We start from the raw sequence: 17,062 nt of genomic DNA, 5'->3' as shown, positions 1-17,062 counted from the left end.
CCTGATCACAGAGTGGACACTTGTTTTTCTTTTTTTTTTAAAGTGTCTTTCTCTTTAGGACAGGAGTTAGCACTCTTTCTGGTTCAAGCAACAAGCTCTTCTAGAATTTCTTGTGTGTGTGTGTGTGTATTTTTGTCCAAGCACTGCCTGGAGAGGCAGTGTGGAGCCCTGAGGGACACAGAACAATGAGTCCATTCAGGGGTGTTTACCAGAGTCCCGTCTGCACTGTTACATGAGCAGTGGGTACCCAGGATGTGAATATTCAAGACTGAAGAATCATTCTGGCGACAGTAACAGAGCCACGGTTGTGCAGTAAGGCTCTGCATGAACGCGTGAGGGTTCAACATAAAAAGAAGCTTGCAGGAAACCCAAGCAAGCTTCTGATCTCACGCTGAAGATGACGGAAGCATGTCTCTGGTAAGGAGATGCTTCTCGTGTAACTGGAAGTGGGGTCCCTCTGCTCTTGTCTCAGAAGCCATTAGAGAGGACAGGTTGGTAGAAAGGAAAGTGTATTTTGGATGCTGGCAACCACAGGGGAAAGGGATAAGGGGATACTGCTGTTGAGAGACCAAGTTCCCCGTCACCGCTAGTCATGGGGCAAGAGATTTTATAGGCAGAAGAGAGAGGGGTACATGCAGAAATACTGCAGTCAGCTCTGGCGGTCATGTTGAAGGAGGCCACCCGTGGTCTGATCAGTGTCATCTTGATTCTTTCTTTTTTTTTTTTTTTTTAAGAGAAGTCATTAGCTAAATTATAACCCATTCCTATGATAGTATAATTTTCAGTCTTTACCACTAGAGAGTATGGGCAATGGATGTTGGCATGACACTAGATTGGACCAGAGTGACAGTCACAAATTGGTAACTTCCATCCCATCGGTCAATAATAATAAATTATTAGGGGCTACTTGGAATGTGTGTGGAGAATGATTATGAAATACATTATGCTTAGAGTCTATTATGGCTCTGGGAGTAAAGGATTTCATTATACCTGGGCTTGAAGGAAGTGTCTGCTACAATTGCTTAGGGTTTGGATACCTAAGAGGGCTTGAAGGAAGTGTCTGCTACAATTGCTTAGGGTTTGGATACCTAAGAGGAGATGAGGAGACTGGATGGGGAAAAAAGATGGGGCTAGGGAAGGGCTGGCAGAGAGAACCTCAGGGCCTTGAGCAGTGTGCTTAGCAGGCTGAATTCTCCCATGTTAGGGAAGACAATGGCAATATCCTCTTCTCTCTTCTTTGTGGGCGGTAGTTTCTAAGCATCTTCATCAACACCGTCTATTAGACTTAGGAGCGACCCCATGGACTGTAGCCCACCAGGCTCCTCTGTCCCTGGGACCCTCCCAGCAAGAATGCTGGAGTGGGTTGCCATTTCCTTCTCCAGGGCATCTTCCCGACCCAGGGATCAAACCCACATATCTTGTGTCTCCTGCATTGGTAGCCTGATTCTTTTTTTTTTTTTTTCGGGGGACTGCTCCAAGACAATTTATTTATGTATTTATTTTATTTTTTTATGTTAATAAACTTCTGTTTGATTTTGTCCTGCTATTCTGTCATTTCTTACAGAGATCCTCAGCTAAGAACTCAGAAGGGTAAAGGGAAATAAGCCTCTATGTCACCCTAAGTCAGCTTCAATAATTGCCATAGTGAGCAGTCTTTTTTTTGGGGGGGGGGATGAAATGTCCTATAGCTATCAATTAGGTCTAACTGGTCTATTGTATCGTTTAAAGTTTGTGTTTCCTTGTTAATTTTCTGTTTAGTTGATCTATCCATAGGTGTGAGTGGGGTATTAAAGTCTCCCACTATTATTGTGTTATTGTTAATTTCTCCTTTCATACTTGTTAGCATTTGTCTTACATACTGCGGTGCTCGCATGTTGGGTGCATATATATTTATAATTGTTATATCTTCTTCTTGGATTGATCCTTTGATCATTATGTAGTGACCTTCTTTGTCTCTTTTCACAGCCTTTGTTTTAAAGTCTAATTTATCTGATACGAGTATTGTGACTCCTGCTTTCTTTTGGTCCCTATTTGCATGGAAAATCTTTTTCCAGCCCTTCACTTTCAGTCTGTATGTGTCCCCTGTTTTGAGGTGGGTCTCTTGTAGACAACATATGTAGGGGTCTTGTTTTTGTATCCATTCAGCCAGTCTTTGTCTTTTGGTTGGGGCATTCAACCCATTTACGTTTAAGGTAATTACTAATAAGTATGATCCCGTTGCCATTTACTTTATTGTTTTGGGTTCGAGTTTATACACCATTTTTGTGTTTCCTGTCTAGAGAATATCCTTCAGTATCTACGAGACAGCTTGCAGGACATGGCTCAGAATATCGTCCGTAGCCCTGGAGGAAGAGCTAGACGTGCTCGTCTGTGCTTCATGCCTAAATGCTTTAGTCTTGCTGAAATGTTTTCCTGTTTCTGCCTTTTTTTTTTTTTTTTTTTCACTTCTCTCAAGTTGAAACTTACTCTTTGGCTGAAGTTTTTCCAGAGACAAGAGACAGGTGGAGGATATGGGGGACAAACTCCACTTCAGTTTGGGTCCCCAAATCCAACTTACACTCCACAGAGTGTCTGCTTGGTCCTGACCTTTGACCTGGGTGTCCAGTTGACAAGACCGGGGTTCTTGTTTGTGCACAGCTTTTTTCCAGAGGAGTTCCCCAGAGCCATCCTCCCAGGCACATATCCTGATATCTACAGGCAGCCTCTTCCAAAACAGACGGCAGAGCTGAGCTTCCCTCCACGGTTTTCCCCTTCCTTGTCAGTCTGCTGGGCTGAAGGACACGGGACAACCTACCATGATTTTCATGCACCGTCTCCACACACATTTTTCTCTTACACTCTCTGCCACTCGTTCTGCAGATTTTAAGATGTGAGTCTAAAAATAAAGACGTGTGAAGATTCAATCACCACTGTTCTTTTATTTAAAGCTCTGGACAATTACTGAGGAAAAAAAAAAAAAAACCCGAGGGATGAAAAATAGAGATTAGAAAAATTGAATAAGAAAGTCATTATGTACAATACATCATTTGGTATATGGTGCACTGCGATCTTGAATTTTAATAATGAGTCAGAGAATTGTTAGGATTTTTACCGAGTATTATGACCCTGTAAAATTATTCCCATAAGGGCAGTTTCCTAAGTACCTCAGAGATTAAACTTACACTTAAACATACCTTTCTAAAGCGGATATTGTTTCCTATGTATTTTAAAACGATTATGGCTGTCTAATTAACATGAGCCAATGATCAGTATGCTCGTCACTAATTGGATAATCCTCCAAAATGATTCATGCAGTTAATTGGACAGCAACTCCGTAATGTCTGTTTGTATCATCTAAAGAGTATTTAAATATTGACAAATGTCTCATGCATATGTATGTACCTGAAAAGGTCAAGATGACTCAGAAGATGGCAGCTTACTACTTGAGAATGAAGTTGAAAAAAATACATGCAATGCACTTCTCCAGTCCACAGGTCAGACACACCAGTGAAACCACATGCAGTGACTCCGTACCGGATCCAGTAGGAAACCTAACATCCAACCTGGTGAACGGTGAAGTCGCTCAGTTGTGTCTGACTCTTTGCGACCCCATGGACTGTAGCCTACCAGGCTCCTCCGTCCATGGGATTTTCCAGGCAATAGTACTGGAGTGGATTGCCATTTCCTTCTCCAGGGACCTTCCCAAACCAGGGATCAAACCCGGGTCTCCCACATTGTAGACAGACGCTTAACCGTCTGAGCCACCAGGGGAGTCACCCAGCTTGGGGCACCCTTAAATCATTTATTCATTCATGCATTACAAAAAAGCCTGCAATACAGGAGACCCAGGTTTGATCCCTGGGTCAGGAAGATTCCTTGGAGAAGGGAATGGCAACCCACTCCAGTATTTGCCAGGAGAATTTCATGGACAGAGGAGCCTAATGGGCTACAGTCCATGGGGTCGCAAAGACTCGGACATGACTCAGCAACTAACACTTTCACTTTTTATGTGTCAATGAAGGTGAGGTACTGAGGAGTGAGAAAGGAGACAATCCCAGTCTCAAGCCACTTACCATCCTCAGGAAAGCAATGGAGAACTTAAATGCAGGCACGGGGATTGAATTTGTTGTCTGAGGTCAATACTTTCCATTTATAATAGAGTTTAAAGGAGTGGAGTGCAACCCTGTTCTTTCAAGATCTGTATGGGTGCCCGCTCAGTCATGTCCAGCTCTTTGTGACCCCATGGACTGTAATGGCCCACCAGGCTCCTCTGTCCATGGGATTTCCCAGGCAAGAACACCGGAGTGGGTTTCCATTTCGTTCTCCGGGGGATCTTCCAGACACAGGGACAGAACCTCCATCTTCCGTGTCTCCTGCATGGGCAGGTGGATTCTTTACCAACTGTGCCAACTGGGGTACCTCAGGGCCATTAAGCTCCTATGTCCTGAGTATCTCTGCTGATTCCTGAAGGATAAGTGAGAGTCCTTCCCGATGTATGAGGTTGGCAATGTCGTCCCTGGCACAGGGACCAGCAGTGTCCAGCATAGGGTCTAGAGGGAGCCACTTACTGGTGTGTGGCCACGTAGGAGTCACCAAGCTACAGACCAGAGAGCTAAGAATGGTGCTCACGTTTATAAGTGGTTGAAAAAGTCAGAAGAAGACGAGCGTTTTTGTGACACATGAAGATTATACAAAACTCAAATTTCAGTGTCCGTCAGTGACACTTTATTGGGAGGCAGCCATCTGCATGGTCTTATCTCATTTGTGATGTCAAGGACTATGTTCACGCTACAGCAACAGAGTTGATTGGTAGTAATAGTGACCATGTGGTCCTGTCTGTCCCCGGACAGAAAAAAAATTTGCTGATCCCTGGACTTGCAGGGATCACATCCATGCGAGTGGGCAGAGGTGAGCCATAAAGGTGAGCCCCAGATGGTGCAGAGTCTTGCAGGGAGACCAGGAAATTGGATTTTATTATCTGCCGATTGAAAGACATGGAAAGCAGGGAAGTAAGTCTATTATCGAGAATGAACATTTTAGGAAGCTCGCTTGGGTGGACACATGAGTGAAGATCTGAGTAGGAAAGCCAGGATGGAGTTAGGGAGGTGTGGCAGTAACCTTGCCAGGAGCAAAAGAAGAATCGGTGTGTAGGCAGTGACCACCTCCAACCGTGGAGGGAGGGATAAACAAGACAGAGTAGAATATTCCCAGAACAGTTTTGTGTGTTGGCCAGTGATACCATTGTCTTCTGGTTACCTGGACCCTCTTGAATACCGTCTGTTACACCTGGAGGGGCAGACTCAACCTGCGTATGAACAGATTTGATGATTGGAGTGGAGACAGCCCGTGGGCCATTCCCATCGTCTCTGCACCCGCTTCTACATGCCACAAGCTGTTCAGTGCTCGCTCAGATGGTAAAGAATCTGCTTGCAATGCAGGAGGTCCAGGTTCAATCCCTGGGTCGGGGAGATCCCCTGGAGAAGGGAACGGTAACCGACTCCAGGATTCTTGCCTGGAGAATGCAGAGGAGAGGACAGAGGAGCCTGTGGGGCTACAGTCCATGGGGTCGCAAAGGGTCAGACACGCCTGAATGCGTTTCACTCAGTCATTCATTTCATGCCACACGTTGCTCGCTGTCAATACCCCTGCTTGTCTTCTTGGAGTGTCTTTCTCGCCATGGGAGGCATGCCGGGACCAAGTACAGGATAGCATGATGTTCTAGAGAGATGCTGGCCTTGTCGGCATCCCTCAGACCATGACATATGAGGTGAATACATACCCTGCCTCCTTCTCCATCCATCAGGTGGGATGAGGCTGGAGTGTGTCTTTCAGATAGTTTACTGGGCTTCTGTTATCCGCAGGGTTGGCTGCCCTGAGAAGCCATCCCTGTTTTTGTTTTCTTTTTGCAACAAGTGATACATCCAAGTGCTCAGTTCATAGTGGTCTTTGGCCAGAGGGCATGGAACAGCAAAAGGAAGTCCAGGTTTGGTGTAAGGAGATGACTTGCGGGGGGCTCAGACAGTAAAGAATCCACCTGCAATGCAAGAGACCCGGATTCCATCCCTGGGTCGGGAAGATTCCCCTGGAGGAGGAAATGGCCACCCACTCCAGTATTCTTGCCTGGAGAATCCCGTGTTCAGAGGAGCCTGGCGGGCTACAGTCCCTGGGGTCACAGAGTCGGAGACGACTGAGCGACTAACACTTTCCCTTTGCGCTGCACCCACAACATAGTCCATTTAGACCAAGAGGACATCGCTCACACATGTAGGATGTTTGCAGGAATGCATGCTTACGTGGCTAGCAAAAGCATCACCAAGGCTAAATGCCTCAGAGGTCCCCATCCCCAAATCCCTCAGCCCTTCACATCCTCTTCTGGGTAAACTGAAAGGCTTGGCCTCCTTAACACTGAATGACATTTTATCATCAAAAATCAGTGCATCCCTCAGGAGCACAAAGTCAAAGCAGTAAGATTCGTATTCTAAGTTATGCATAGTGTGGACATGTACACACATGTGCTGAAAGAGTGAAACACCCACCCCAAGACACACACACACACACACACACACACACAGAGCTTGGAAAATGGTCCCATGAAAACGCAACCATCACAGTAACCATCTGTAGATCTGTTTCTCCTTAATCCTGAAGGCTAAGCTGTCGGGATTCAACTCAGCTCTTAGGGACCCACGAAAGCAGCAGCCCATGACATCCGGGAGACAGTTGTCACCAATGTGTCTAAAAAATAAATCCCCTGGTCGTTTTCAGGAAGAGAGCCCTCTGCGTCATCTCCACGGAGGTGCAGGACTCGACTCGTCTTTTCCCGATTTTTGAAAGCAGCCAATTTAAGGATATCTGACTTTGCTCCTGAGTGAAAGCTCTTGTGTTTCAGCTTCCTTATTTCTTTAAACGTTTCCTTATTAGCCCTTATTTCTTAGGAACTTGGTTCCTAAGAAACTTAGAGTTAGGGTTAGCAGAACTTGGTTCTCTTGAGTCTGTGTTAGAGGTAGGAAAAACTTTCCTGTACAGGGGCAAATAATAAATATTTTGCCTTTCTGACCCACACAGTCCATGTCACATATACTTCTGTTCCAGACAGTATCTATGTGAACAGGTATGATCAAATGCTAATAAAACTTTATTTATTAAAAAAAAAAACAGAGAGTGCAGCCTGGGACTGCAGTTTGCTGAGCCTGCTTTAAATTAACTTACCTAATATCCGAATCAGAAGAGAGATTTGCTAGTTAATTCAATAAATCCACTTATATCATCTCCCTGATACTTATCTAGAGTCTACCATACATCAACCTGAAAAATACAAGACAGAAATATGTCTATTAGCATGCAGAATTCCATTTTGAAGAGGGGGAAAAACAGGCATGAAAGCAAGTTGATGTCAGGGGTCTACTGGTTTTTAAAAACTTCAAGATGTATCATGGAATGTATGTATATATGCATGTGTGTATGTATATATGTGGGGCTTCCCTGGTGGCTTAGCAGTAAAAAATCCCGTCTGTCAATACACAGGAGACACAAATTCCATCCCTGGGTTGGGAAGATCCCCTGGAGGAGGAAATGGCAGCCCACTCCAGTATTCTTGCCTGGAAAATCCCTTGGGCAGTGGAGCCTGGGGGGCTACAGTCCCTGGGGTTGCAGGAGTCGGACGCGACTGAGTGGCTAAACAGGAATAAAAAATGCATGTATGTATAATATCTACCTAGACTGTGCTGTGCTGTGCTTAGTCGCTCAGTCGTGCCCGGCTCTTTGCAAACCCTTGGACTGTAGCCCACCAGGCTCCTCTGTTCATGGAATTCTCCAGGCAAGAAGACTGGACTGGGTTGCCATGCCCTCCTCCAGGGGATCTTCCCCACCCAGGGAATGAACCTGTGTCTCCTGCACTGCAGGTGGATTCTTTCCTGCCCAAGCCACCTAGCGGACGCCCCACTAGTGAGTACCGGACACTGAAACACTCCCCAGAGGGTGGCTGAGTATTCCATTGCAGCCCGCCTTCACATGTTGCGAAACCCACTGGTAGAGCATGACTGTAAGCACAGCAGATAACTAAGCCACAAGTATTTGGAGGAGAGAGGATGTCAGTATGTACATAAATCACATTAAATATTATTTTTAAAATTTATTATATTTTTATTGAATGATAAGGATGAGATGGTTGGATGGCATCACTGACTCGATGGACATGAGTGTGAGTAAACTCCGGGAGTTGGTGATGGACAGGGAGGCCTGGCGTGCTGCAGTCCATGGGGTCACAAAGAGTCAGACACGACCGAGTGACTGAATTGAACCGAATTGCTTTACTGAACTTTGTTGTTTTCTGCCAAACCTCAACATGAATCAGCCATAGGTATACATAAAGATTATTAATAGGGCTGCTCTATTTTTTCTTTATCCTACCTGCTTTTTCTGGGGTTTCTCAGCATCACTGACATTTAGGCTGGATTCTTTATTTATTTTTTTATGTTTTACAGCTCTTTACTATGGGAAAAGAAGCCAAATACAAAACAATGTGAAAGAATTCCGAAATGAACACCATATGCACACAACTTAAATTCAAAATTGTTAATGTTTGCGTTCCTTTGGTGTAGGTATCCCATGTGCTCTTGGTTTTAGCTCTGCTATTTGCAATCAAGTTATAGACACCCAGTACTTTAATAGGTTTCTCCTACAGACAACGACATGCACGTGTGCGTGCGTATGTGCTCAGTCACTTCAGTCATGTCCAACTTTTTGTGACCCTGTGGACTGCCCTCTGTCCATGGGATTCTCCAGGCAAGAATACTGGAGTGGGTTGCCATGCCGTCCTCCAGGGGATCTTCCACATCCAGGGATGGAACTAGCATCTCTTAAGCCTCCTGAATTGGCAGGCAGGTTCTTTACCACTGGCGCCGTCTGGGAAGCCCAGTTCAGTTGCTCAGTCGTGTCCGACTCTTTGCCACCCCATGGACTCCAGCGTGCCAGGCTTCCCCGTCCATCACCATCTCCCGGAGCTTGCTCAAACTCACGTCCATCAGGTCCATGATGCCATCCAATCATTCCCTCATTTGGGAAGCCCAGATAAGGACATATTCCTACATAATCAGACTTTAATATGTATCTTTGACACGCCTACATAATGACAATAGCCTTGTTATAGCTAAGATAATCATGTAATAATTCATAATGTGATCTAGTATCCATACTTCCGTAATACGATCTAATACCCAGTTTCGTGTGCAGCGTCTTCATCTTGAGGGGCTGTCCTGTGCGCGGTGGGACATTGGGCAGGGTCCCTGCTGTCCCCCCACCGCAGAACACTAGTACTCCCACCCCTCAGTTTGTAAGGATCAGAAAGGTACCCAGAGGGGCTCTGTCGCCTCCCGCTGACAACCCCTTGGGACCTCTACAGACAGTGGACTGTCCACAAACACAAAAGCAGAGTCGGGAGGTCCCTGGTCAGACAGGCACAGCCACGTGAGGACCTCCTCTTGGGCCCCCAGCCAGTCGTCTGCTGTTTCCAGAAGATGACGTGGCATCTTGGCACGTGGAGATGCCCTGTCGACCCACACGCGTGATTTCACTGACGAACCCACCCTTCGGTACTGATGAAGTTTAGTTCCAAACCCTTAAGGAGCAAAGACTTTGGACCCGACCTCAACACCGAGCATGTCCTTAAAACTTATCAGATCACTAACTCAGCTCTCACAGACACAATTCAGGAAGGAAAGGAATATGCAAATAGGTGCTTCCCCTTGTTCTCAAAAACTGCTAATTGCTCCCCCCACGAACCTCCTAAAGGCACTTGTGTGTGTGCGAGAGGTGGTGATTCAGCCCAGGTGTTTCCACTACTCAGCACTCTCTTCCTTCCTTCCACACACCACCTTCAGACTGTCAGTTACAGTCCAAAGTGGCAAAAAAAAAAAAAAAAAAAAAGAATGTGCGAGAGTCTGGCAGTTACTCAGGGACTCATGAAGGCAGTAACCAAATTCCCAGAGTTTGGGACAAAGTACGTCAGCTTCTGCATTGTTGATGCTTGGGGTTGGGTAGTTCTCTGTGCCGGGGACCGCCCTGTGGTCTGTAGGGCATCAAACGTCGTCCCTGGACTCTAGGGTATGTGTGTGCTCAGTTGCCTCTGACTCTTTGCGACTCCACGAACTGTAGCCCTCCAGGCTCCTCTGTCCATGGGGTTCTCCAGGCAAGAATACTGGAGTGGGTTGCTGTCTGCTTCTCCAGGGGATCTTCCCAACCCAGGAGCCACCCAGGAAGCTCAGACTCTAGGATATAGTAGGATGCTAATTAGGTTATGGCAACCATGAATTGCCATCTCGGCAAGGAGATCCAACAAGTCCATCCTAAAGGAAATCAGTCCTGCATATTCACTGGAAGGACTGATGCTGAAGCTCCAATACTTTAGCCACCTGATGTGAAGTATTGACTCATTTGAAAAGACCCTGATGTTGGGAAAGATTGAAGGCGGGAGGTGAAGGGGACGACAGAGGATGAGATGGTTGGAAGGCATCATTGACTCCATCGAAATGAGTTTGACGAAGCTCCAGGAGTTGGTGATGGACAGGGAAGCCTGGCGTGCTGCAGTCCATGGGGTTGGAAACAGTCGCATGTGACTGAACTGAACCATGAATATCTCCTGACATTGCATAGTATCCCTGGAAAGGGGAATCCCCCCAGCTGAGTATAATGGCTTGTGGCAGGGGTCCCCAGCCTCCCAGATCTCATGCCTGATGACGTGAGGTGGAGCTGATGTCATAATAATAGAAATAAGTAGTAGTTAGTAGTAGTTAAGTCACTAAGTCGTGTCTGACTCTTGTGACCCCATGGACTGCCAGGCTCTTCTGTTCATGGGATTCTCCAGGCAAGAATACTGGAGTGGGTTGCCATTTCCTTCTCCAGAGGATCTTCCTGACCCAGCAGTCGAACCCAGGTCTCCTGCATTGCAGGCAGATTCTTTACTGACTGAACTATGAGGGAATGGGATGCACCTGAATATTCAGAAACCATCCCCTCCCCACCCTGCCCCAGTCCGTGGAAAAATTGTCTTCCACAAAACTTGTCCCTGGTGCAAAAAACGTTGGGGATCACTGGTTTACGAGATAAATTCTTACTGAAAAGGAAGGACACTGACATGAAACATTTGGGGAAGGGCCTGATTGGAACTTTCAAAAAGACTTCCGCCTGGGTCTCACCCTTGGGACTTTGGAAATAATTGTCTGGGGTTAAGCTTGAGTACAGGGTTTTTCAAAACTTCTGGTTTGATTGTAATACACAGACAGGCCTGAGAGCCTCCAGATCTGGGAAAAGATAATCATGACCTGATTTCAAAGGAAGCTTCACCAACGCTCTCATAAGTCAGTACACCACCTGATCCCACTGGATGGTTGACCACGTTGCATCATGGTTTGATAACCTGTAGAACTCTTGTGGTACAGTTGGTAAAGAACCCACCTTCCAGTTCAGGAGACATAAGAGAGGTGGGTTCCATCCTTGGGTGGGGAAGAGCCCCTGGAGGAGGGCATGGCAACCCACTCTAGTATTCTTGCCTGGAGAATCCCATGGACAGAGGAGCCTAGTGGGCCCCACTCCATGGGGTTGCAAAGAGTCGGACACCACTGAGCACACACACAGAACCCGTGTTAGTCTGGGGACAGACGCCAGTCCTTAGTACTGTTTTGTCCACAGGTTGAAGAAGACATGGTGGGCTGGCAGATGAAAATGCATCAGCCACCCTTTGAGAGTCCACTTTCTAGAACTTGCCCTGGTTTCCCAGGCTGTCATGATGGAATGTTCATCCACTCTCCATCGAATGTCCCATCTATTGAACTTTCACAATCTACCCAGAAGATGACCTCTTCTCATGATGACCTCCACTGTTCTTCTAGAAACTTCCACCATTATCTCCCTCAGGATAATAAAAATCATTGCTACTAATTGTTATATGTTCAGTTCAGCTCAGTTGCTCAGTCATGTCCGACTCTTTGTGACTCCATGGACTACAGCACACCAGGCCTCTCTGTCCATCACCAACTCCTGGAGCTTGCTCAAACTCATGTCCATCGAGTCGGTGATGCCATCCAACCATCTCATCCTCTGTCGTCCCCTTCTCCTCCTGCCTTCAATCTTTCCCAGCATCAGGGTCTTTTCAAACGAGTCAGCTCTTCTCATCAGGTGGCCAAAGGATTGGAGTTTCAGCTTCTGCATCAGTCCTTCCAGTGAATAATCAGGACTGATTTCCTTTAGGATGGACTGGTTGGATCTCCTTGCAGTCCAAGGGACTCTCAAGAGCCTTCTCCAACACCACATTTCAAAAGCATCAATTCTTTGGCGCTCAGCTTTCTTTATGGTCCAACTCTCGCATCCATACATGACTACTGGAAAAACCATAGCCTTGACTAGACAGACCTTTGTTGGCAAAGTAATGTCTCTGCTTTTTAATACGGTATCTAGGTTGGTCATAGCTTTTCTTCATATAATACATTGTTGTATGTATTATTATATTAATACGTTATTTGTACACAATTAAAGTATATTTACACAGTTACTTCTCCTCTGTCTCCTCTTTCTTTTTTTCTTATTTGATTACCACTAGCATCACTACAGGGGCTTCCCAGGTGGCTTAATGGTAAAGCATCTGCCTGCAAATATAGGAGACGCGGGTTTGATCCCTGAGTTGGCAAGATCCCCTGGAGGAGGGCATGGCAACCCACTCCAGTCTTCTTGCCTGGAGAGTCCCATGGACAGAGGAGCCTGGTGGGGTAGTCCATGTGGTCTCAAAGAGTCGGGCATGACTTAGTAACTAAATGGCGATGCAGTCAAATTACCACAAGCTTGGGGTGGGTGCCTTAAAACCAACAGAAATTTATTCTCTGACATTTCAGAAGGCTAAAAGTCAGAAATCAAGGTGTCCCAGGGCTGAGCTCTCACTGGAGACCCCAAAGGAGGTTCCTTTCCTCCCTCTTCTAGCTTCTGGGAGGCTCCAGGTGCCCTTGTTCTTGTGGTCATATCTGTCGAGTCTTCGAGATCAGCTGCTTCAAACCCCTGGCCCCTCTGCCTTCACCGTGTCTTGGCCTGTGTGTGTAAATCGGTCTCCGCCTTCTTGACACACGTGACATGTTCAGAGCCCACCGGCTTAGTCCACAATAATCTCTCCATCTCAAGACCCCAGATCACATTTTCAAAGACCCTGTTTCCATATAGAATTTGTAGGTTCCAGGGCTTAAGAATATTTTTCTTTCTTTTTTTAAATAAATTTTATCGGGGTAGACTTGATTTACAGTGTCACGATAGTTTCAGGCATACAGCAAACTGAATCCCTTATACACATACATACATCCGCTCTTTTTAGTTTCTTTTGCTGTATGAGTCATTACAGAGTGCTGACTAGAGTTCCCTCTGGTATCCAGTAGGTTTTCATCAGCTGGAGCTGATTTCTTGAAGGGTTCCGGTTACTCTACCTACTGCTCCACTGCTTCATTTTTCATGTTTATTTGTATATTAGATTTCCTCTGCTACGATTTAAAATTCATTAGGGACAAAGTCTTTTCAAAATTTCTTATTCCACTGTGTTTCCCTACCGTATTGCATCACACAGTATTGTAATAACCCCATTGTACACCCCATCTAAAATACAGAAATTCAATACATTTTTAAATCTTTTTTTTTTTTAGACGAAGGGATAAACAGATTTGTGTGTGTGTGAAAAATAGTATTACTGACTTAAAAGTACCTTCATGGAGTAGATATTAATCAAAGGGAAACCTCCAAAGGGATTATATATCACTGAGCATTGAATGATACTTCTGACAAGATGACCCAGAGTGTAACACCAGCAGGAAAAAAAAAGAGTTGTCAAATAGGAGACAGGAAGGAAGAGCCCTTAGAAGATAAAAGCAGGACTTTGTATAGGATTCACTGGAGATGCGGAAGAAGAAATCAAAATAAGAGACTGGGAGAACAGTCCAGCACTCAACAGGCAGTTGAGTCCCTAGCCCTCCTCTCTGCCCAGGCCGTCTCTCCCCTCTCGTGCTCGGCATGCCTTCTGAAATAGAGTCGGAAAGTCGGAGGCCATCACCCTCCCTGAGATGGGCATTTATGGTCATGCCCGCCACTGCTATCTGCCTCCTTCCCTGGAGCTGGACCACTCATGCATCTTTGCAGGCAGGGTGCAGTGCATGAAAGAAAAATGGTGCTCCACCAGACTCCTTTTATAAATTAGACGTGTTTTATAAATATATGTATATATATGTATATGATTAATGCAAACAATATGGAACAGATTGATCAGAGTGCTCAAATTGCAGCTTTATTCATTCACGACTTCAGTTGTATTCCCAGCCATCGTATCTAGAAAGTTCTCCATCCTCCCGTCTCCATCCTCCCCAGTTCCTGTAGAGTAACTCACCCACGCCCTCCTACTTTGCAGAAGGAACAACTTCCAACAATTAGCAGTGTGTCTTCCCTTATGTATTGTGTGTTTTTGTGCCTTTTCAAAAATACACAAAATGTGATGTGACGCACACGGGAATCTCTCAGTGTTACTTTGCGATGTCTCTTTCATCTAGCAATCTATCTTGGGCATTTTTCACTGTCATTCCACTGAGACACTCAGAAACCCAGAGAGTGTCAGGCACGCTAGGCTTTGCCTGGATAATGGTACTGATGGGCATGACATCGTTTCTGTTTTTTTGCTACTGTCAGCAAGGACCCCCATAAAAAAACCATGGTATAAATCTTTTTGAATACTTGGGTGAGTATGGATGTGGCTTTTTCAATAGGCTATGCTACGATAATGACATTATTATTTCAAACTACAGAACCTCTTGATGAAAGTGAAAGAGGAGAGTGAAAAACTTGGCTTAAAGCTCAACATTCAGAAAACTAAGATCATGGCATCTGGTCCCATCACTTCATGGCAAATAGATGGGGAAACACTGGAAACAGTGTCAGACTTTATTTTTCTGGGCTCCAAAATCACTGCAGATGGTGATGGCAGCCATGAAATTAAAAGATGCTTGCTCCTTGGAAGAAAAGTTATGACCAACCTAGAGAGCATATTGAAAAGCAGAGACATTACTTTTCCAACAAAGGTCTGTCTAGTCAAGGCTATAGTTTTTCCAGTGGTCATGTATGGATGTGAGAGTTGGACTGTGAAGAAGGCTGAGCACTGAAGAATTGATGCTTTTGAACTGTGGTGTTGGAGAAGACTCTTGAGAGTCCCTTTGATTGCAAGGAGATCCAACCAGTCCATCCTAAAGGAGATCAGTCCTGGGTGTTCTTTGGAAGGAATAATGCTAAAGCTGAAATTTCCAGTACTTTGGCCACCTCATGTGAAGAGTTGACTCATTGGAAAAGACTCTGATGCTAGGAGGGATTGGGGGCAGGAGGAGAAGGGGACAACAGAGGAGGAGAAGGGGACGACAGAGGATGAGATGGCTGGATGGCATCACCGACTCAATGGACGTGAGTCTCAGTGAACTCCGGGAGTTGGTGATGGACAGGGAGACCTGGCGTGCTGCGATTCATGGGGTCACAAAGAGTTGGACACGACTGAGCGACTGAACTGAACTGATGCATTTTGAATGTCAATCAGGAACAACCAAGCGTGATATTTTAACAGTATTTTTTATGTTTTAATCTTTGCCACTTTGGCAAGTGACTGTTGCTATCACATTTGGAAGTGTACGATGTAAACATTAGGGGAAAGTGGAGTGAGATAGGTGGCGATGCTTTGTGGTAGCTTGTCCAATTTTCTGTAATGGCGAAAACGCGTGTTGGAATTAAAGACTCAAGCTGCTCATTTTACCAGCTGTGTGACCTTCCACAAGACACCTAACCTCTCTCTGGCTCAGGTTTCTCATCTGTAAAATAGAGCCAGCATTGGTGTCTGGGATTAAAGACCTTAGAACTGTTTCTGGGACTTCATAAGATAAAAAACCCAACATGTTTTGGAATGATGTCATTACTTTATATATTAGGATTGTGTGATTCTAATGTATCTGTGATTTTAATGGCATGTTTATTAGATCCTAACACTCAGATTCATTTATAGTAAAGATCTGTTCTTGTTCAATCACTAAGTCATGTCTTATTCTTTGTGACCCCATGGCCTGCAAGATGCCAGGCTCCCCTGTCCTTCACCGTCTCCCGGAATTTGCTCTAATTCATGTCTATTGAGTCCGTGATGCCATCCAACCATCTCATCCTCTGTTGTCCCCTTCTCCTCCTGCCTTCAATCTTTCCCAGCATCAGGGTCTTTTCAAATGAGTCTGCTCTTCGAAAAATATGGCCAAATTATTGCACTTTCAGTCTCAGTATCAGTCCTTCCAATGAATCATCAGGACTGATCTCCTTTAGGACGGACTGGTTGGATCTCCTTGCAGTCTAAGGGATTTCAAGAGTCTTCTCCAACACCACAGTTTAAAAGCATCAATTCTTCAAAGCTCAGCTTTCTTTATAGTCCAACTCTCACATCCATACACGAGTACTGGGAAAACCACAGCCTTGACTAGATGGACCTTTGTCGGCAGAGTAATGTCTCTGCTTTTGAATATGCTGTCTAAGTTGGTCATAGCTTTCCTTCCAAGGAGCAAGCGTCTCTTAATTTCATGGCTGCAGTCACCGTCTGCAGTGATTTTAGAGCCCAAGAAAATAAAATCTGCCACTGTTCCCACTTTTTCCCCATCTGTTTGCCATAAAATGATAGGACTGGAGCAAGGTTTAGTAACATCCTTTAATGGATAAATGGGTGGATTAAATGCAAGAACAGACCAGGATCTTCAGGGATGGAGATCACAAGAATGCTAGATGATTTACCATCAAAAAACAACAACAACAACAAAAAAAACCTAGGAAAACAAAACACCCCCTCGAAGATGCTTTACAGGAGAGAGAAGCAATTTTGCAACACAATTTCCTCATTGCAGAAGCCCGATCAAGATAATTTGGAACATCCTTAAGGCAGGCTTTGTCAGTGACAATCCTGGCTCTAGCAAAACTCTCCAGATAATGGGATGACAGTAATATGATTTCCAAGCAATAAATCGTGTCTCTAAACTTCCCAGAATAAATTATCAGCTAAATG

The 17,062-nt window shown here is 45.3% G+C and overlaps 1 long non-coding RNA gene across 1 annotated transcript in view; it reads left to right on the top strand.

Moving 5' to 3' along the window:
- The first annotated feature begins 254 nt into the window (after positions 1-254).
- Positions 255-17,062, top strand: part of LOC113887783 — a 146,216-nt gene continuing 129,408 nt past the window's right edge. The window contains exon 1 of the long non-coding RNA XR_003509827.1: positions 255-417. This is a non-coding gene — a long non-coding RNA (uncharacterized LOC113887783). The remainder of the gene's footprint in view (positions 418-17,062) is intronic.

This window comes from Bos indicus x Bos taurus, chromosome X (genome assembly GCF_003369695.1).
Source record: "Bos indicus x Bos taurus breed Angus x Brahman F1 hybrid chromosome X, Bos_hybrid_MaternalHap_v2.0, whole genome shotgun sequence".
NCBI classification, from domain to species: Eukaryota; Metazoa; Chordata; class Mammalia; order Artiodactyla; family Bovidae; genus Bos; species Bos indicus x Bos taurus.
The sequence above is the reverse complement of the archived record's forward strand: the minus strand, read 5'-3'. Positions and strand labels throughout refer to the sequence as shown.